We start from the raw sequence: 20,779 nt of genomic DNA, 5'->3' as shown, positions 1-20,779 counted from the left end.
CCGACACTCTCGTTCCCATCCCGACACTCGTTCCCATCCCGGCACTCGTGTGCCTGGAGCTCCGCAGGGTCCCACAGGGCCCGGCCCAGCTCGCTGCTTCCAACACCACCGGCTGCTAATGACAACATCAAATTTAAAAACCCAAACGCTGTGGAATTTTGTTGATTCCTTTGCTGTGCCAGTTGATAAATTCCTATAGAAATTATACCTTTCGTAAGGACCTTGGACGGCTCTGACAATTTTTAGGGATCTACTCAGCAGAAGATGATGCACAACGGGTTATGTGCGCCACAATGGGTTGGAATTTGCACACAGAGAAGAATAAATCAAATCCCATTTACTATCATGACAGCTAACTATTAATTTTAATTTAGCTGAAGGGAGACCAAATATTGACATCCTGGACCAGACTGACCATTAAGTTTTGTCCCACAAAGCTAACCTGATGCTTGCACAACAACAATTAATTAAGTTGTTAGCTCCACCAGCCTTAAAATGCCAAAATTCTACTGATATTTTCCCAATCCATTCAGGTGAAAAAAAAACATCAACACAGGAGCCATCCAGCTTTTTCAAGATTACAGGGGCTTTCATGAAATAAACCAGGAGCAACGCTACCTGCCAAGTCAGTAAATAAAATTACAACTAGAAGAGTAATAAATTCCATTTTTAATCAGGGAAAATGCCAGAAATAATTAAAAACTAATACCCATTATGGAAGCCCGGCTGAAATATTTGCCGATTTAAAATTGAAATGGTCTTGCATTGGACTAACACAGAGTTGTATTTAGAATCTTTTCAATGTTCTCTTCCTAAAAACAGCACAGCCGACGTGCATCCGCCTCCCTGAGAGCAGAGGGAGCCACAGAACACGGTTATCTGCACCAGGCTGCGAGGAGCCGAGGCACAAATGGTCATTTAGTCCAAACCCCCGCTCAATTTCTTAAGAAAACCCAATAACCCAGCCCAGGCACATGGTTTGAAAGCCTCCCGCTCTCGGGGATCAAGCTCCTCACATCCATTTCCACGTAATCCTCTGAGCACTATTACGGTGTCACAATGGAAATTAAATAACAGCTTTCAAGTGCAGCTATTGAGATAATCACACTCAGCCCAGGAAAGAATCAGCATCCCCCCATTCCCAGCGACACAGCTCGTGCCAACAGGTGGCATTTCAGAGCCCGCTCTGCACAAAGCTGGCCCTGGGGGAGCCCATTTTCCATCATTATTCCCATGGAATAACCTGCAGCACTCACACGGGGCGGGCTTGTGCCCCTGGTGCTTTCCTACACTCCGTGCTGCCGCTCATTTCCACGTATTGAACCTCTCCAGAGAACACCCAGCTCCGATGTGGGGGGTGTTTATCAGGGATGGGCAGGGGGATTTCATGCTGAGGGCCTCCTTTTCTTCCTCCCCAACAAAGTTTTTAAATTCCAGAGGATTCTGTTCAATTGCAAAAGCTGTGTCTGAGAGAGAAGGTGCTAGATTAGGCCTCCACTCTTCAATTTAATTCCAAGGATTCACGGGCAAGCACCTGAAATCTCCCTGTGTCTCAAAGCCCCTTTAACAGAGAGAGAAGTTCCTCTGCTGTATCACTGAAATAAAGCCAGAATACTTCACAGAACCACAGAATGGTTTGGGCTGCAAGGGACCTTCGAGATCATCCCTTCATCCAGGAGAGGTGCCCGTGCAGGGCACATGGTGGTGACAAGCATCTCCTTGCAAGCAGGGGCTGTGCTCAGCACAGTGCAACTTCATCAGAGCACCTTCAAACTTACTCTGCTCCACTGAAAAGGCCTCTAAAATCAAGTGAAAGGAGTCACATGCACCTCCAGAATTTGGCTGCTACACAGACTTCTGGGACCCACTCAATTACTTTGGGATAACGTTGCCATAAATTGTAGGTCAGGCATAGCAGAAAATGAATCCCTGCTCCCTGGCATGCCTCTACTAGGTTTAAAAAGAGAGGTTGAACAAAGATAATCCTCTTATTGCTCTGTCAGTTTTACCAGCAGAGACTCTAAATGTGAAATTTGGTCCAGCTTGAGCAATAAAAAATGATTTCCATTTCCAGACTCCCGAGAGCTCTGGCTGGGAGCCTCACCGAGCTCCAGGAGCTTGAGAACTCCGAGCTTTTGAAAGCCCTTTGAGCGGGGGAGCTGAGAAAGAGGTTGCAGAGGCTTCCACACAAACGGATTAAATTTCTGAGACCTCTGGAGAATTTCTCTCCGAACCTCACGGCAACACGTTGCGGTGCCGTCTGCTGCGAGCGGGGTTGTGAAAAGCAGGAGCTGCCAGGGAGGCGTGAAGTCTGTCCCTTCTGTGCCCAACTCTGAGCAACGTGGGGACGTGACTCACATCTCACTGCAGACTGAGCCAGGCAAGACATTTCATTGCCATTTAGACAATGAATCAGGAGCTCTGAGAGCAATACAACCCCTACAAGGTTTTCTCTTCCTGTATTCGAAACCAGATCTTATTTTTAAGAAGAATTTGACGAAAGGGTAACTTTATATACCTGCTGAAAATGTTCTTGATTCCTTCTCAGAGGTCTTACACGCTGCCAAACCCTCGAACCACAGATCCACAGAATATCCTGCATTGGAAGGGAGCCACGAGGATTGGCCAGCTCCCGACCCTGCACAGGACACCCTGACAATCCCATCGCATTCCTGAGAAACACCTAGCCTCTCTTGGATGTGTTTTACTTTTTCCATGAATAATTGAGGCCCAAAAGCAGCTTACAGAAAAGTCAGTGGAAGCAACAGGTAGGCAGAGGTTTGGAAAAACTGCTGCTGCTCCCTTAAGTGACTCATTTTGGGGTTCAACGAGCAAAAAGTGCATTAAAATTTCAAAGGATTACTGTACAAAAATAGCTCTGCACAGCTGGAGTTGCTTCAAGTGAGATGCACACTCTGATGAGCAGGTTCAAGATTGCTCTGAAAGAGCTAAATATCTGCAATCTTATGTGAATGCCAGGTGAGCTGTGCTCCTCCTAACCCCGCTGAGGGAACACGGGCTGGGCAGCCATTTCAAACACACAATGGTCAAACCTTGGGATAAGCATGGCACAGCTTGAGCAGGTTCTGGGGACCAGCAGGACGAGCCCCTTGGCCTGTGAAACCCTGGAGCTTGGACTAGGACCCATCTCAGCGCAAGGGAGGATGTGGTCACAGGGATGGCAGGTCTGTGTGCTAGAAATGAGGCTGGCTGGGCTCCAAATTAACTCCAAAAGCAATCCCTCAGACTTCTTGTTTCCCGTGTAGACAATGGCTCTCGGCAAAACGCACTGGAAACGTGCAGGGGAGGCTCAGGTGGGACAGCAGAAGGAATTTCTTCATTGGAATGTTTAAGCAATGGCAGGAGGTGCCCAGGGAGGCCTGGGATTCCCATCCCTGAAGATGTCCAAGGATGGCTGGGACGTGGCACTCGGTGCTCTGGGCTGGGGACATCGAGCACAGCTCCAACCTGATGATCTCTGAGCTCTTTTCCAGCCTCAATGATTCCGGGATTCTGAGCCTGAGGAACAGCCCCATGGGATAACATGGCAACTCCTGCCCCCCACTCCCATGCTGGTGCCCCACAGGAGCAGAGAGCCAGCTCCACCCCCAGCCAAAAGCACCCACAGGAAAATCCTGGAATCCCAGGCTGCTCCTGCTGTCCCTACGGCTTTGCACATTTTGGTCTGCAGGGGTTATTTTTTCTCTCAACATACTGATTTGCCATTTTGCCTGCCTAACCACGTGCTGCCCAGGAGTCTTACTGGGTCCCTTCAAAGACTTCAGCCTTTTTTGCCCTATGTGTTTGTCCTCAGCACCAAACAAACGTTTACTTCAGCGCTTCAAAGGACGCGTTTCACCCATGCTCTGCGCTGCTGCATCGTGCAAAAGGAGCACACGCCACTGACACGCTTCCTAAAGGTTTGCCAGTCTTTGCATCTGTGCTTTCCACACACACAAGGGCTCTGCTGTCTGCAAGTGTCTTCCTTGTGGGACACCATCCACCCTGACTGCCTCGGGAGCTGTTCAGGGGCCCTGCTGGATTTATCCTGCAGTTGTATCCCAGAGCTCTGGCATGGGCTGAAACCAGAGCTCCACAGTCACGTGAGGAGATGTGATCCTGTGTCCAGGGGCTCACACAAAGCTGGAGCTGTTTTTCTTGTCATCATAGATGTGGGATTAGCAATTATTTAGTTTCCATCTATCTGGTGCTGGTGGGGGAATCACTGTCCTGCCTCAGGCAGCAGAACAGCCCCAGTTCCCATTGCCCATGGCACCAAATAGAATCACAGAACCATGGAATATCCTGAGCTGGAAGAAACCCACAAGGATCATCAAGTCCAACCTCTGGCCCTGCCCAGACCCCCCAACAACCTCACCCCTGCATCCCTGGCAGTGCTGTCCAAAGGCTCCTGGAGCTCTGGCAGCCTCGGGGCCGTGCCCATTCCCTGGGGAGCCTGGGCAGAGCCAGCACCCTCTGGGGGAAGAACCTTCCCCTGATCTCTGACATAAACACCCCCTGGCACAGCTCCAGCCCTTCCCTGGGTGCTGTCACTGGCCACCAGAGCAGAGATCAGTGCCACCCAACACTGGAGCCAGGGTTTTGGTATGCACTAAGTGGGTCAGCCTCCTGTTCTCCAGCAGAACTAACCAATGCACACCTGATGAGATCCCAGTCCCTGCAGCAGATTCAGAGAGACCAGGCCCTCCATCTGACTTTCATCCTGCCCAAATCCTTACCTTGTTGAGTGCCAGCCTCTCTGTGCTCCCTAACCAAACCTCTGCCTGGAAGAAGAGTTCCCAACGAGGACAGCTGTAAGGTAATGGCAAACACGAGGTTTCTCCCTCAGCTGTGAAGCTTCATGAGGCTGCCAGCACACCTCCCCTGCAATGCCTCTGTTTCCAAATAATCCAGCCCCTTGTCCCAAAGGTGCAGCTCCAGCAGCCCAAACCCTGCAGATGGATCTGCTCTCAAAGCCACGCTCCCCAAAAAAGCCTTGGTTTCTCTCTTTCCTCTTGCCCAGAAGCACAAACCAAGAGCACTGCGCGTTTCTCATGGCCCCAGACAGTCACTGCCTGTTCCCTGCATTGCTTCACGTTGTTAGGAAATACAGACTCAGCTGTTGGAGCACCTACACAGATGTGCAACTCTGCCCTTCTCTTGCTCAGCCCCCGCTGCACCACGGCACCTTTCAGGAAAGAGGCACTGGCTGAGGCAGCTGGGAGTGGACAGCCCATGACCAGGGGCTCCCAGGGGTACTCCCAATGGCACCTCAGTCCTCATGGAGCTCTGGATATTGGTATGAATTTCCCAGCTCTGGGTGACTTAAAACAAGTGACTGCATCTTATTCCTCCTCAAAAATCTCTTACTCTTTTTTAATTTCCCTTTTAAAAAACTCTCCATAAACTTCAAACTTAAAGGTACGCTCAGGTAACCATGTCAAGCATAAAGACCTGTTTGAAGCAGTAAACAGGAACTGAAATGTCATGGATTCATTCAGGTGCCTCCAGGAATGACAGCTCGAAGGGACACATCACACAGCATGACTTTCCAAATTTTTAAAAACCAGGCTGGTAAATTACAGTGATTTATCACTCCACAACAAAGTACACACAGACACAAAAGCCCTTCCCAGAAAAAGATTACCAAGCAATCATCCACATGTTACTAAAGCATTAAGATTAATTTAAAAAAAAAAAAAAACCCAGCAAGGAACTGACTCCCACTGGCTTTTTATTGTCATAAATTTCATCCTGCAGCTTCCAAGAGAACTGAGCTCTGTATTGTGCCTCAGGTCTCACTGGCTGTGTGTGTTTCTGGTGCCTCTGCTGCCCACCTCACACCTCTTACAGCAGCACCCTCTAACTCGCCATGGAGAGCCACAAGAGTCAACAAAAACACAACTTTCCTCCCACTTTGGAGAAAAGAAAACCACCAGATTTTCGTTGTTGCAAAAGAAGAAAGAAAAGGCTCCTTTGTTACTGCTGAAAAAAGCACCTCAGACATTTTTCACCCAAACAACCTTTGGCATGTGTTACACATCACCTCCAGCCCGGGATGCCTGACAGAGGCTCCCAGTCCCTGCACAGACCTGCAGCCATCACCCAACCATCACACACACCCACAAACCTGGAGCACTCTGGGCTCCCGTTCCTGCCCCTCTCTCCCGGGATCCCCTCACCAGGAGAGGAGGGAAACCACTGGCAAAAGGAAGGAGCACAGCTGAAGAGCCATGAGGAAAGCCCAGCAGCATCAGGCACAACCTCGGGGTTGGGTCTTCCAGGTTGTGCCGGTGTCCCTGCACTGCTGGAGTCGCCATCCCTGGAGGTGTCCAAGGGAACACCTGGACATGGCACTCAGTGACAAGGCGGGCATCGGTCACAGCTTGGACTCCTTGACCCCAAAGATCTTTTCTGACCTAAAAGATTCAGCGCTGCTTCACCAGCAGCTTCCCAGCTCCCTTCCCAGGGTGGCCTTGCGCAATGGGAGCCTTTGTCTCCATCTGGGTGTCTGAGGGCCTGGGGCACACTCTGAAAACACCTTCCCCACCCAGGTTAATGCAAATGAACAGCAAAGCAATTCCCAGCTGGGAAGCAGCCGGCAGAAGGCTCTTTGTTCTCCCTGTTGGAGGGGCTGGACTGGAGCACACGGGGCTGTTTGCTCACCTGGGAAAGTCAGGATTTGTGAGCCTTACAGCAGTTTCCAATATGTGAAGCCAAGCTGCTGCGAGGGTATTTCAGCACTGCCACCGGGCAGCGTAAGGTACGGAGGGAGATCCTGACACCTCCCAGAAACACGGCAAGAAGGTATTCATGCAAAACCTACATACTTCCCCTCTTCTGTCCAACTTCTGCTATTTCAGAGACCCCAAAACCACTCTCTGGCTTTGGACAAAATGCTACAGGAAAGGTCTGGCAACTTCCCCAGCTCCTGCAGCTGCAGCTCTGCCTTGCTGGTGCCTTACACGGCCCAACTTCAGGGAGCCTCATCCTTGGAGGGGTCACCCTCGGTGCCCAACAGCCCCAGCATCAGCTGAAAGGGACATTTCCCTACACACACAGGAAAAACACCTCTTTCACAAAGACACTGCTACTCCAGAGCTGGTTCTGCACTTGCTATCCAGTATCACATCCCCTCAACAAGTGACTCATTCTTGTGCACCTCACAGAAGAAACTGAGCCCATCGCTTCCAGATTGTTTGGAAGGGAAAGCAGAAATAGAAACGTAGAGCAGCTTTCAGAAGAAAATAGCAGTTTCTGCCTCTTCAGAAATAAACACAACTTCTTCCAACCCCATGGCTGCCCACTGGCCCCCCTCTTTCCCTTACAGCCACAGAAGAGCACACCCATTGTGACTTCCACATTCCTGTGTCCACATGGCTGATTTTTGGGCAATGTCCCTGCCTGCAGACACTCCAGCAGGATGTACATGTGCAGGGTGATTTGTGGTCAGCCCCAAATCAGCTTCCAGAGGTGCTGCTCATTCCCTGTAACTCAGGGGCACCTCTGGCAACGCAAGGTGACGCACTTTATCCCGTACCAGTCCTGTTGAAGCAGGACCACAGCACATTTTCCATGCTCCTGACACCAAGCACGCAGCTCCTGCAGGCCAGTGAATGCCTGGCCACTCGTTAAAGTCTGTTAACATCACCAGCAGTCTGAGCTCCTAATTACCCCACACTCCAGAACCACAGACTCATATGGCTGTTACGGTAGGAAAAGACCTCTAAGGCCACTGGGTCCCACCATGGGACGTCTGTCTAGACACTGCTAGAGAGGGCCACTGCTGGTTTCCCATCTCCAGCCTGGCAGCCCAGAGCTCGTTGCTGGGAAGACCAAAGGCAGAGAGCAGAGTGGGAACTGCTGTGGGTGCTGGGAGCAGCGAGACCCCGGAGATTGCTGAGGCAAACCGGGAGCAGAGCCCTTTGCCAAGGCCAGAGCTTTCCCTGGGCTCAGCCTGCAGGTCCTGCCTGCCAGGCACCCCCTTCCCCCGCCCAGACCACTCCTTTGCTTGGCTTTACGAGGGCTTTTCGAGCTGCCTGAGAACATCACATCCCAACTCTCATGGAAAGCCTAATTGGAAGCCTCAAAAAGCAATTACACTAAAAGCACTCTGCAGTGAATCAAGTACCTGTCTGGCAGGCAGAGCGCCGGCTCACGGGGCTGTGCCTCTGGGACATGGGCACGCAGAAAGGCTTCGCACGTGGAACAACACAACAGCTGCCCCTGGAAGGAAGGAGGGGCTGGCTGGTCCCACAAATGCTGCCCCTTCCTCAAGTCCTCTGCCTCCATCCCACCAGGAACACGAACACGCTGCTGGGAGTGAGCCTGCTGAACTGGGGAAAAGGATGTTCGTGTCTCTTTCCAGTTCACTTAGAATTTGAGATGTCACCACCAATAAAAACTACAATCTGGCTCTAGAAGTCCATAACTCTTTTGTGACCTGTGCCTTGTGAGGCACAATAAAAACATAAACATCTACGTGATACCTTCCCCTTTCACTCCCTGCTTTTGCACTGCTTCTGGCACAGCTGGGCTAATCCCATTCCCACTGCTCTGCATTCTGACCTCCTTAAACAACCCCATGCGAGGATGTTAAAACACTCTAATCTATAAATAATGTATTCCCCTCATCCAGCAATGGATTACTGGGCCATAAAACTCCCTGGAACGCTCTGCACAGTCGCCAGTCTAACGAAATAATACCCAGGAAGACACATCAGTAGAGACTCATCCTCCTTCTTGATGAATTCTTGCAAAGATTCGATGCCACTGTTACTTTTGCACAAGATTTTTCTTTATAATTAATTATTTAGAAGCTGGCATTTTATTCTGGTGGCCTTTTTTTGCCCCTCTTTAATTTTTTGAGCTAATAACCCTCACAACTGAGAGAAGACCAACACTGGGGAACTCATCAGAGCCCAAGGGAAGCAATGAGGTCTCGCTGCTTGACACACACAGTGAGCTCACAGTTTAGACCCAAGCCAACCTGCTGCCCCAAGTACAGAGCTCCCATTCCTGCCCAGTGACTGGCAGGAGGATTCCCAGGCATTCCCTGGGCCAGTCCAGGTCACTGATCCTGCAGGGAACTAGCTGTGTTTTCCTGGGGGCTCCTTTCCAAACAACCATTACCTACAACCTAAGCCACAATGTCTAACTTCATTAGACACAAACGAATCTGCTCCAAACACTGATGCCTAATAGACTCACTGCCGCTGCAAAATCAATGCTGCTTCTCAACACCAATTCCAGCAGGAGTCCTACCACTGATTTCCCAGAGAAAAAGCATAAAGCTCTAGCAAATGCTTGAATGATGCAAATTTGCGGTTTGGCAGATTTTTTTTCTGTCAGGCATTTTGGAAAAATAAAGCGTTTCTGCCTCAAAACAAGTTAGAAAGCAGACAGGCACCCTTTAAAGAGCAAGATCCCCAGGAAGCATAACCAGGCCTGCCACATTTGGGCACCTGATCTCTCAGCCCTATGTGCTTAGCACAGCAATTTTCCACCCCTTTTCCATACTGCACAGAGATCACTTTTAACTCGGAAAGGCTGGGGAAAAACAGGCAAGCCAGTGACACCCACCAAACCTGCTCGCTTCGTTCCACAGCACTGATCACGTGTGGAAATGCAAATCCCTCCTGCACTATTAAAACACCATCCAAGGAACCAACAGCCAGCTCAGCGACGGGGCTCTGGTATAAGAAACAAAACTATGAAAACACGTTTCCAACAGCTCCAGAGTGACTTAATTCCCAGAAAAAGGTATGCATTATCCTTTGCCTCGGCCCCGGAGGATTACTCACGGCTGATGGGTTGCACAGCTCTGAGTCAGGGCTGAACCCTGCCTGTGGGAAGGCAAGCCCGTGCCTCTCGGGAAGCAGGAGCCATCCCGACATTCCCAGAGCAGCCCTGGGGACAGCAGGTCAGGCTGGGGAGCCGGGACAGGACGGGGAGCCCGTCCCCCAGAGCTCAGGGCCAGGAGACAGCGCTGCCGCTTGGTGCTCAGCCCCGATGCTTAGTCACAGTAATTGCAGAGCCAGGGCTCCGTGCTCACATTTCCTGTCACCAACCCAAGAATTAGGCAATTTAGATTCAGAGATAGCAGCCGGGATATGAAATAACTCGATAAGCGATCGCTGAAGGAACCGGGAGGAAAATGAGCAGCTCGATACGGACGAGGTTCCCCCAGTCCCGGCTCTCCAGTGTTCCCAAATCTTTGGGAAGCGTGAGCCCCCCCGAGCCAGCCTTCCCCCCTCACGGAGCAGCACTGCCCTTCACAGCCTCCAGGCTCTCCCCACCTCGCAGAGACACCCAACAGAGCCCGAGTCAAGTTGAAACCTTTCAAGGGGCTCATTTTCAACAATTAAAGAGCGTGGCAACCTGTAATTACGGAAAATAAAGCCAGACAGCTGGAGAAGGGAACATCTCTAGTCAGTAACACGATACTGCATTTTCTCTCTTAGGGAATTCAGCTATGAAGCCCCAGCTCCCATTCAATCAGCTCGAGCCCCCGGTGTCTGGGTGAGCAGCACAAACCCTGGAAAAGCAAAGCAGCGCTTGACAACCCAACTCAGAGAAAGCAACAGCCCTATCCACGCCGGGGAAAGACGGGAATTGGGAGAGGAGAGCCTTCCTGGACACGCTACAGCCCCAAACACACTTGCCCAGCTTTATCCGAGCCGCAGCTGAGCTGCTCTTACCGCTCATCATCAGCAGCACAAACATCTTTGCCTCGCGTGCTTCCCGAGCCCCGGCTGCCGCTAGCAGAAAGGAGGAAGCGCCAGCATTTCATTCCCCCTCTGCTCCGGAGTGGGTGGAACTTGCGAAGTTTCACGCTAAGATGAGATGGGTCAATTGGGTGTGTTTGAAGGTTTGGGGTTTTGCCATCCCTCCCTTCCTCCCTCCCTCCGTCTCTTCCTCCCTCCCTCTCCTGTTAATTCCTCCCGTCACAGGCTTCAGACGAGCTGCCACTCAACCCCGCTGGCTCCTGAAATCTGAATTCCTAAGGACATCCCTCCGGGGTGACTTTAACTCGCCAGCGCTGCCAGAGGAGCCGGGAACTAAATCCCCAGTCAGCCCACAGAGCGACTCGCTCCTGCAATCCTGCTCCACGGTCCTCGGGATTCTGCTGCGCTTGCAGGCAGCAGCTCGCCAGCAAGACCCAAAATAAAACATTCTGACCTACTCTGTGCCTTTTGCCTCTGCCCTCGACCCCGAGGGATTCCCTGGGCACGCATCTGGATGGTGCTTCTGGAGAGGAGGCGTTAAAAACACGCCAGAGGCTGCTCCCACCGAGCTGCCCACAGGTGCAGGAGGGTTCCCAGGATGGGGAACTCCAGGGAATTAGGAATTACGCACAGATCTGGTCTTACTTAATTCCATACTTTCACATAACCGTCTCTGGATTAAGATTTGAGCAGCAGCATCCTCCAGACCAAGGCAGGCTAATGGTTGCTATAAATAAGAAATACCAACGCAAAACCCAGCCCATCTGTGTTTATCCCCCAACTTCCCCCACCTTGCCTCTGCACCACATATATGGGACAAGAAAAACAGGTATGAAACTGCTCTGAAAAGGAAGCAGACAACACAGTAAATATTCTTTACAAGCAGAAATCAAATTAATTAACAAATTAACATTTACAGCTCTGGGTGATCCTTCACAAATACCGAGTATTGAGCAATGACTGTACCCTTGCAGTCCCGCCCTCTGCAAGCCAGCAGTGACGGCAAGATGGGAAAAGGACAGAACCATGAGGAAAAGAACAAAATAAAATGGGAAAGGTCTGACCCAGGGCTGGACACGCTGCTGTGGGACTGAAAGGATTTCACAGCCAGAGCAAGGCTGTGGGGCTCCACACACCCAGGTGCTGCGGGTGCAGAGCAAGGGAGGAGAGGATTCTATTTCGGGACAGGGACAAGATATCAGAGAAGCAATTTGACGTGGCACACTCATCCTTACAGCCCCCGTGACCAGGAACAGGAGTGAGCAGTGAGCTTGAGCCCACTTCAAACGGCGCCTTGGGTTTAACCTCTCATCTCAGCGCTCGCAGCCTCAGATGTTTTGGGCAGATCCACCCACGCTCAGCACGAGGTCCCCCGTGACCACAGGCACACCCCAGAAGCACCAGAGAGCTCCACCTTGGCAGCAGCAAAGCACTGAAGGAGGGGTGGGATCAGACACTGCTTGGAGCGGGCAGCACTAAACAATCCTCAACATTATGGTGCATTGAAACCCTGAATGAGCAAAGCAGCAGCTCCCACCTGCGGGACAAACAAACGGGAGAGCAGCTTTCAGCACTGGGAACTCGCAAACCCCAAGTGGATGAGCAGGTTGGGCGAGCCACGAGTGACTCAGAGGGTGATGGGGGCTGCTGCTGCTGCCTGCCCTCAGGTCCACTCGGGCACGGCCACCTCTGGTCCTCTGAAACAGCTCAGAGCTCCCACACCCAGCTGGGATCGCTCCCATCGGAGCGGCCTCGGCACATCCCTACACAGGGGTGTGCACACACAGCTCCCACAGACACAGCAGCCACACTCCACAGGAGGGACAGGTGCTTACTGTGACAGATCAGCAGCGATTGTCTGCAGCGATTTTCAGATTCAGAGGGCAAAAGGCAGCACTGCCCTGCTGCTGGGGCCATCTGCACCCTGCCACAGCAGCGTGGGGCTTCTCTTCCTGCCCCAGAAGCAAACTCTTGGCATGGCCAGAACCCCCAGGAGAGCATGAGCTGTTCTAAGAGCAGCTTGCAGAAAGCTCCAGACATTGGTGTAACCACTCGTGAGTTTTAAGTCACAGAACCATTTTGTTGGCCATCAAGTCCATCCTGTGCCCGATGCTCACCCTGTCCCCAGCCCAGAGCACTGAGTCATCCAGGAATGCCTTGGACACCTCCAGGGATGGGGACTCCAAACCTCCCAGGGCAGCCTCTGCCAATGCCTGACCACCCTTTCCATGAGGAAATTCCCCCTGATGTCCAGCTGAGCCTGCCCTGGTCCAGCCTGAGACCATTCCCTCTCCTCCTGTCCCTGTTCCCCACCAGCTGTCCCCTCCTGGCAGGGAGTTGTGCAGAGCCAGAAGGTTCAGTGCAGTTGTGAGAAAGAAAAGCAGTGACTTCCCCTTCAATCACGGCTCAGAGCACTGGAGCAGAAACCAGCAAGCCTAAGGTATGGAGAGAGATCCAAGCAGGGACAGGCAAGGGATGCCTTCCCCCGCTTTGTGTAGGATCCACCCCAGCCTCCTGGTGAGAAATGAGATGTTTCCTGCAGGGAAGCGTGGCTGGCTGGGAGCAGGGGCCCGGCCGTCCCACGGGAGCTCCAGCTGGGGAGAACAGGCATTTCCAGGCCTGGCCCCGGCTCCCGGCCCCGCTGACGCACTGGGATCCACCCTTTTGATGTGGGCTTCCTCCGAGGGTGCGAGCCAGCTTGTGTAAACAGCAGGGCTCTCCCGCACCGGCGAGGAACTACCAAAACCTGTTCTGAGACAGCCCGGCACGTTCTGCCCGACACAGCGCGGAGACAGCCGGGCCAGCTCCGGAGCGGGATGGCTGCGGGGAACGGCACCTCCAGCAGCTTCCAGAGTAGCCATGAGCTCTGCCCTGCAGCTGGGCACAGAATGGCCCTCCCCTCCTCAGCTGAGTAATGATACCACTGGGAAAAGTCTCTTTTCCTTCCATCCTTCCGGCAGGATGAATCCCACCAGCCTGGAGAAGACTTAGGTCAGAACTCAGTGGGGGATGCAGCTCATCCTGAGGAGCAGCTCTGATCTCTGCTCCCTTTGACAGGGATGGCACCCAGGGAAGGGCTGGAGCTGTGCCAGGGGAGGTTTAGGTTGGGTTTTAAGGAAAGGTTCTTCCCCCAGAGGGTGCTGGCAGTGCCCAGGCTCCCCAGGGAATGGGCACGGCCCCGAGGCTGCCAGAGCTCCGGGAGCCTTTGGACAGCGCTGCCAGGGATGCCCAGGGTGGGGTTGTTGGGGGTCTGGGCAGGGCCAGGGGCTGCCCTGGATGATCCTTGTGGGGCCCTTCCCACTCAAGACATTGTGTGATTCTATGAACCTTCCAAGGAATTCCACAGGCTCTCCCAAATATCGAGCTGAGATGTGGAGATGCCACCACAGAGCCCAGAGGAGTAAGGTCCCACAACACAGCACTTCTCTGTGGTGAAAGGAAGGGAGACACAATCCAGGTCTGTATCCTGCATAAAGGTATTTTTATCAACCCTAATGAACATCCTGGGCCTCTCACACCCTGGCACACCTGCTAATTAGCACATATGAGTTAATATCATTTTAACAATGGATTAGCACTTGGGGCAGAAAAAAGGGAGTCACTTCAGCACAGTGACTCACCCTGAGCACAGCAGGAAGGTGAGATACGAGGAGCATCTGCCGTGCTCACACAGGGCTCTGCAGACCGTATCTCCTTTACTAAGGCTTACCTTACAAAGCCAAGGTGCTTCAAAAATTCATGATTGTATCTGTCTTATTTTTCACCTGCACACACAGGTGGCCTTGGAGGAGCGTTCTGTCTCCACCATCCAGACAACTGGAGCCACTCGGGTCCTTCTGCAAGTCATGCTGGGTGACTTGTCACCCACTCTGATGAAGCAGGACACGACCTGGGGCCCAGCAAGCACTAATCATCTGTCAGGAACATCCCCAGGGGAACACCAAGGAGCTGATGCCCACAGCCAGTTTGGGTGCTTCTCCAGACATCCCACAAGCACAGATGATGCTGCAGACACCGGCCACACGTCACTGGTGCCCTTTCCCATGGAATCCTGGAAAAACTGCAGCCATACACACATGTAACCTGGCCTTCCAAGTTCCCTGTGGATGATGTGGCCAAGCCAAGCACTGGCTTTCACCCTGGAATCCCACTCTTTGTGCCTGTATAGCCCCACACACCTGGCAGGAGCAAAGGGCTGTCCCTGTGTAGCAGGGGATGGTTTGACTCAAGCCATCTTGCAGTCAATCATAAACTGAAGAAAAAAGTTGACTTAGCTTGCATTATTTTCTTTCAAACCTCACCTTTCAAACTGTGCATCTGTGATGCAGCACCTCACAAGAGGGCACTGATGGAAAACCATCATGCCACCATCAGAATCACTTCTACCCCCTCAAACTGATGGGGTAATTGGTAAATGGAGGCATTTAACACTGCCTGCCTTCACTTTGTCCAATAAAAACCTGCAAACCAACCCCTGGCAATTACAGAACATTAATGCCATGAAAAATGATACCAGGTTGAATGTACCCACACTCCCCGCTATCAGAAAGATTTTCTCAGCCTTATGTTTCTGTTTGGGATTAGGAAGGGAGTTGTGAAAGGAAAGTATTGTTCAGTCACAAATAGTTCCCTTTCAGCCCCTACAGAAGTCAGGTAATGAATTACAGGAGGTTTTTTTCCCCTTTGGAGAGGTCAGCAGATATATCAGCTCCTGGGAAAGTCGATCCCTGTTGTTTCTGTACACGGGGAGCAGAGAAAGGCTCCTAATGAGCTCCAGGGAGTGGATGCTGGCAGCGAGCCAGCACCTTTGCCTGTGAAACCAAGACAAGTGACAAGAGGCAGGAACCACCTCTGGCCCAAGCACAAGTTGAAATTTAAGGTTTGCGTTTCAGGGCACTGCTTGTGGCTGGCAGATCTCACACCAACGTGGGCACTCTGCCTGCAGACACCCAGAGAACCTCCTGAGCTGGAAGCTGCTCACAAGGACCATCCAGCCCAACCTGCCCTGCACAAACACCCCAACAATCCCACCCTGTGCATCCCTGGGAGCGTCATCCAAAGGCTCCTGGAGCTCTGGCAACCCCCATCAACCAGAGCTGAATAAAACAGAGACTGCCTCCTTTTTCCATGGGAAGGCTCAAGAAGGAACATTTTATTCAGGACCTCTAATGCTAACACCTCCTCTCATTTATTTTTTTGTAACCAGGCAGTAGCTGCTGTCATTTTCATGCTGCGTTCTGACACACTTCCACCACATCCCTGCCAATAGTTTTAATTTCATTGGAAAAATCAGCTCTGAACGAGAGTGACAAGCTGCACGCTGGTGACGATGCTGTCAAGTGATGGATAATGTAGGTTTACTTTAGCTGTCAAAACTTTTCAAAGCTAAAAATAGGTATCACAAGCTTCTGGACTCACTGCACTGAAGCATTAAAAACACAGGATATTGACACCCTCAGAAGCGCCCAAAGCCACTCACAGCTGCGTAAAACCAGCAATGTGTGATGGACAGCAAAGGTCTCTGAGTTTTACTTATTTGGAGAAGAGAAAAACAACACACTACAGGATGACATATCAACGCTGGCCAAAGCAAAGACAAGATGCTGCATACACACCATGAAACAGAGCAGCACAATATGGGATGCAAACCCAGGCAAAGACAGAGAGAAAAAAGATAAAAACTTGGAGAGAAAATCTTGTTATCCCAGCTCTTGGTCCAGGTCCCACGGAAAGGGAGGGCAGAGATCTTCCCATGGCAGCTCCTTCTTTCCTGCCTGTCATCCCTCCTATCTGCCCAGCACACACCTGTGAGGCTGGGAAGGATGGGAAAGCAGGGAAAAGCAAGGGGTTTTGCCAGAGGGATGAGATTTCCATGGAAGGGGTGAGCCCTCCCCAAGCAGTGACCCATCGATGCACACCATCCGGGCAGCAGCTCACCAAAGGGGTCAGTGGTTTTGTGGGTCAGGTGGAACAGGAGGAGGGGGTGGGTAGAGGGGCACCATTTACAAATCAAATCCAGCTTTTTTATTCCCTCTGAGGCACCGGGATGACAAGCACAGGCACGGCTGTCCCTACATTAGGCCAATATTTATGGCAGAAAGAAAACGAAGCATCATAAGGAATTACTAATTAGATGTTATCATAACCCTGCGTATAACTGAAGCAGCACTCTGATGTGCTTTGTAAATAATTAGCAAATTAACTTTCACAATGGCCCTGCAAGGCAAGTGTTATCCCCAACTCCTGCATGGCCCTGATGGGAAAAAAAAATAAAAATACAGTTTGGGCAGATTGTTCCCCTGCCCTGGACAGCTGCAGAGCTGCTCAAACACAGGGAAGGGACATCAAAGAGGAAAGGGGGACCAGAGGCTCAGGGAGGTTTGCAGTCCCCATCCCTGGAGGTGTCCAAGGAAAGCCTGGATGTGACACTCAGTGCTCTGGGCTGGGGACAAGGCAGGGATCGGGCACAGCTTGGACTCCATAGTCTCAGAGGTATTTTTCAGCCTAAATTATTCTGATTCCATGATTTCTCATGTGCTGGAGGCAAGAATTGAGAGGGGAAATGCTCTCCACTCCCAGCAGACCCAAAAGAAACAACTGTGAGCAGCTGCTCCTTTGCAGAGCGAGCGCACGGCTTCGAGCACGGACCCTCGGTGCCCACCAGCTCCAGGGACACGGCAGAGAGCACCCTGCCAGCAATTCCTCTGATGGACAGACCTTCCCTGCCCATCCAATTCTACCTTCCACCCGAGCAGGAGAGCTGCCACAAGTGTCCTTGCTCCTTCCTCCCACAGAGGGTTTCCAAGGGAGAAGGGACCAGAGCAGCGGCACCGCTCACCCCCTCCCCGTGTCACTGGCACCTTCCCCCCGCCGCGTGGGGCTGACTGGCACATCCAAACCCAAGCCACTTCCTCAACAGCTCACTGCCAAGTGGTGGGAGCAGGGAAGTGAGGGGAGGGAGCACAGAGGAAGGGGGCAGGAGCACCAACGCTGCTGTGACTTCGTGCCGGATGCACGCTCCGAAAGAGGCAGACTCGCGTCTATTTTAGATGTGCTGCATAAAAATAAAAGATGCTGGTTGACTGCACATGTTCTCATTTTTAGAAAACAAGCTCCAATTTATTTCTTCTATTACAGGCAGATGGTTAAAAAAAAAACAAACCAAAAAAACCTCCCCTCAATGTCACCTCAATGAAAAGAAGCCCTGACCTGGTTTCAACCTCCCCGGACCAGAGCACGGTGCAGGAACCACACTGTGAACACCTCTCTCAGGGGGCCCTGACCCACTCACAGCCTGACCCAAAACCCTCCAGGGCAAGCAGAGATCTGGACCTCATGTCCTGCCCAGTGGGCCACCAGCACTGACTGTCAGAGGGTGACTCAGGGTTATAAACATTACAGCTGGCACAACTGGACTGACCACGTCTCTGCTCTATGTCTCAGTGCCTTCCCTGCTTCTCCTCTCCTATTAACTTGTTCTAAGCTGCCTTGAGGGGTCTTTTTCCCTTTTAAAACTCACATCCAGTTATTTAATTGAAAGAGCAACACAACTTTATATGAAAGTAAATGCTGATTTTCAGCTTTCCCTATTTATCCTCCCCATAATTCAAAGCCATGCCACAATATCCCACAGAACTCCATTTCCATAGATCTGTTTGCCAGTGCTCACGAGGAAGAAGCCTTTCATTTCAAAGCACAGTTTGCATCCATCTCTGGCCTCTGCCAGGCATCCCCAATGGTGGTGCCCTGCCAAGTCCAGGTGCACCACGTTTCAGTGGACACAGGGAATCACTGGCAGAGCACCTGGGATACACCAGGATCTCCACCATGAAGATGCTCAGGGCAAAAAGGGAAGTGGGATCAGGCTCTCAGGAGAGGTTGTGCCTGCTCCATCCTTGGGAGGTTTTCAAGCTCTGCCTGGAGAAGAGCCCTGAGGAGCCTGGTTTGGTCCCAGAGCTGATCCTGCTTTGGGAGGACCCCACACATCCCTTCCCTCCCCCCTGACACAGTGACCCCAAGCTCAGGGAAACTGTCCAAACAATTCCCAAACACCCTGGCCCAGCCATGCCTGGCAGAGAGGACATGAGGCAGAGAGGACATGACCTCCACATCCAGGGAAGATAAGCCACTGCCTTGAAGCCTCCTCAGAGTCTATGAAATGGCAGGAACTGAGCAGCAGTTCCAGGGAACACCTTTAAACAATGACTCTTTTCCATGGCCAGCAGGACAAGGCGGGGAGAGGCAGAACAAGCATGAAGCAACTGGAGGCATCTTCTCTAAACTGCAGTCACAAGTCTTTGGCTATCTTTTGGTACCAGCATGTTTAAAAGAAAATAAAGAGCCTCTTAAACCTTGTTCCAAGCTACTTTTTGGAGGAAGGCCATGGCTCATTATGGACACACCAGGCAAGAAACATCTGGTTTGTGCTAGTCCAACCCCAGCTCCTGTGAGCCCATTCCTGAATGTCTGCAGCAGCAGCAACCCTGACAGACAAGAGCCACAGCCATGGGTTACATCTTCACCTCTGGAAGGGCTGCATTAGGGCCCCACCTGAGCCTCCAGCCTCTAATGCCACTGCTATGTGACCTTACTTTCTTACTTGACCAAATGTGAGACTGAAGGCTCAGAGATCCATCATTTCTCTGAGTGGTCCCCAAGACTGGGAGTTCATACACAGATTAACTTCTTAAGCAAGCTCAAGGGCAGAGACCTGGTCCCTTTTACTGGCAAAAGCCCCACATTCTGAAAATCGTAACAGCTCCAGAACTGCTGATTACTTTTCTTCATTTGTGCTTTTTTTTTTTTTTTTATTTTTTTAAAGTCCTGCCTGTTCCTCCTACTTCTTATGAGGCTTTTCAGTATTTGTCTGTTACTTGAATGCTAAAGCCTGATTTAGGATTAAACACAACATTTGGGAGGTGGACTCCAATGCTGCCTGCTGTCACTGTTCCAACTCTAAGAAGCTCGGAGAGATATCAGGGCAGATCCTGCTCTGCATAAGTCTGTGTGACCAAAGCTATTTTCCCTTTATTCTATTCCCCACACACACGCACAGACACGATTAATACACAGGGTTTGGGATGGATAGCGGTGGAGAGGTATTCAAGTGGCAATAAATAGGCAGGGAGAACAAAAATACACTGCAGAGTAACAGAACAGCTCAGTTCCACGGGCTGCACTGATTGCCCAAAAGCAGAAGTGGGGCATCGTGTGCTGCAGCACGTTGAGAACGCTGGGCTTGGTCACTTGGAGAAATGGCTTTTCTAACGTGGCCCACTTCCCCTGCTGCAGATCAGGGAACTCCTGGAGCCAAAGAGCCACGTTCCGCATTTGGGGGTTCTGCAGAACCCAGCTGAGCTCCCCTGGGCTGAGCCAGGCCAGCACAGAGGACCTGAGCATCCAGCTCCTCTCCCATCCCAGTAGCACACCAAACCTAGAGCTTCCTATGTCCTCCAAGTCCTGGACAGACCCCTGAGAAAGCAGAATAAAAAGCAGAGAAAAGCTCAGGTCTCCTGCACTGTCCCCATCCTGCAGCAGGGGTGAGCCTGGTCCTTGCAGCAGGTGTCCCCTGGGACATCAGGACACAAGTGGAGAAGCTCTAAAAGCCACAGCAAAGCAGCACAACCCCAGAGCTGGCAAGGAAAGGTTAAACCATCTATTCCTGGGCTTTGGGAGTGAAGTGCTCTGATGACACTACCGGGAGTACAAGAGAGCTAAACAGGCTCCAAGACACCTCCTTCCTCCTCAGACCTCTCCAAAAATGACCACATCAGGGCTGCCACATCCTGCCTACCTCTCCCAGCAACCTGGCTCCCAAAACACAGCTGGCCAGAAGACCACACTTTTATTTTCTGGCCATTTTGCTCACTGTGCACTGAGCAAAGCCCCGGTGCTGCTGCAGGGAGGGGAGAGGGAACACATGGCCCTGATTAGAAGGACAGCCCAGGCTCAGAGCCACGTCTCCACCACTGGGCAGGGAAGCACAGGAGGGAATTGGGGCTGGAGTGGGGGTAACCAGGTACACAACACACAAGTTACACTCTGGATCAGTA

The 20,779-nt window shown here is 51.7% G+C and overlaps 1 protein-coding gene across 5 annotated transcripts in view; it reads right to left on the bottom strand.

Moving 5' to 3' along the window:
• TIAM1 (TIAM Rac1 associated GEF 1) overlaps positions 1–20,779 on the bottom strand; it is a 123,049-nt gene that overhangs the window by 86,601 nt on the left and 15,669 nt on the right. The window contains exon 1 of one of the 5 annotated variants that reach the window (XM_015647607.3): positions 10,701–10,842. The exons of the other annotated variants lie outside the window; for them this stretch is intronic. The gene's annotated coding sequence lies outside the window, so the exon portion shown is untranslated. Of the gene's footprint in view, positions 1–10,700; positions 10,843–20,779 lie in introns of those variants that run through there. 5 annotated transcript variants of the gene reach the window in all.

This window comes from Parus major, chromosome 1, assembly GCF_001522545.3.
Source record: "Parus major isolate Abel chromosome 1, Parus_major1.1, whole genome shotgun sequence".
Classification (NCBI taxonomy): Eukaryota; Metazoa; Chordata; class Aves; order Passeriformes; family Paridae; genus Parus; species Parus major.
Note: the sequence above shows the minus strand (reverse complement) of the source record. Positions and strands in the feature narration are given on the sequence as shown.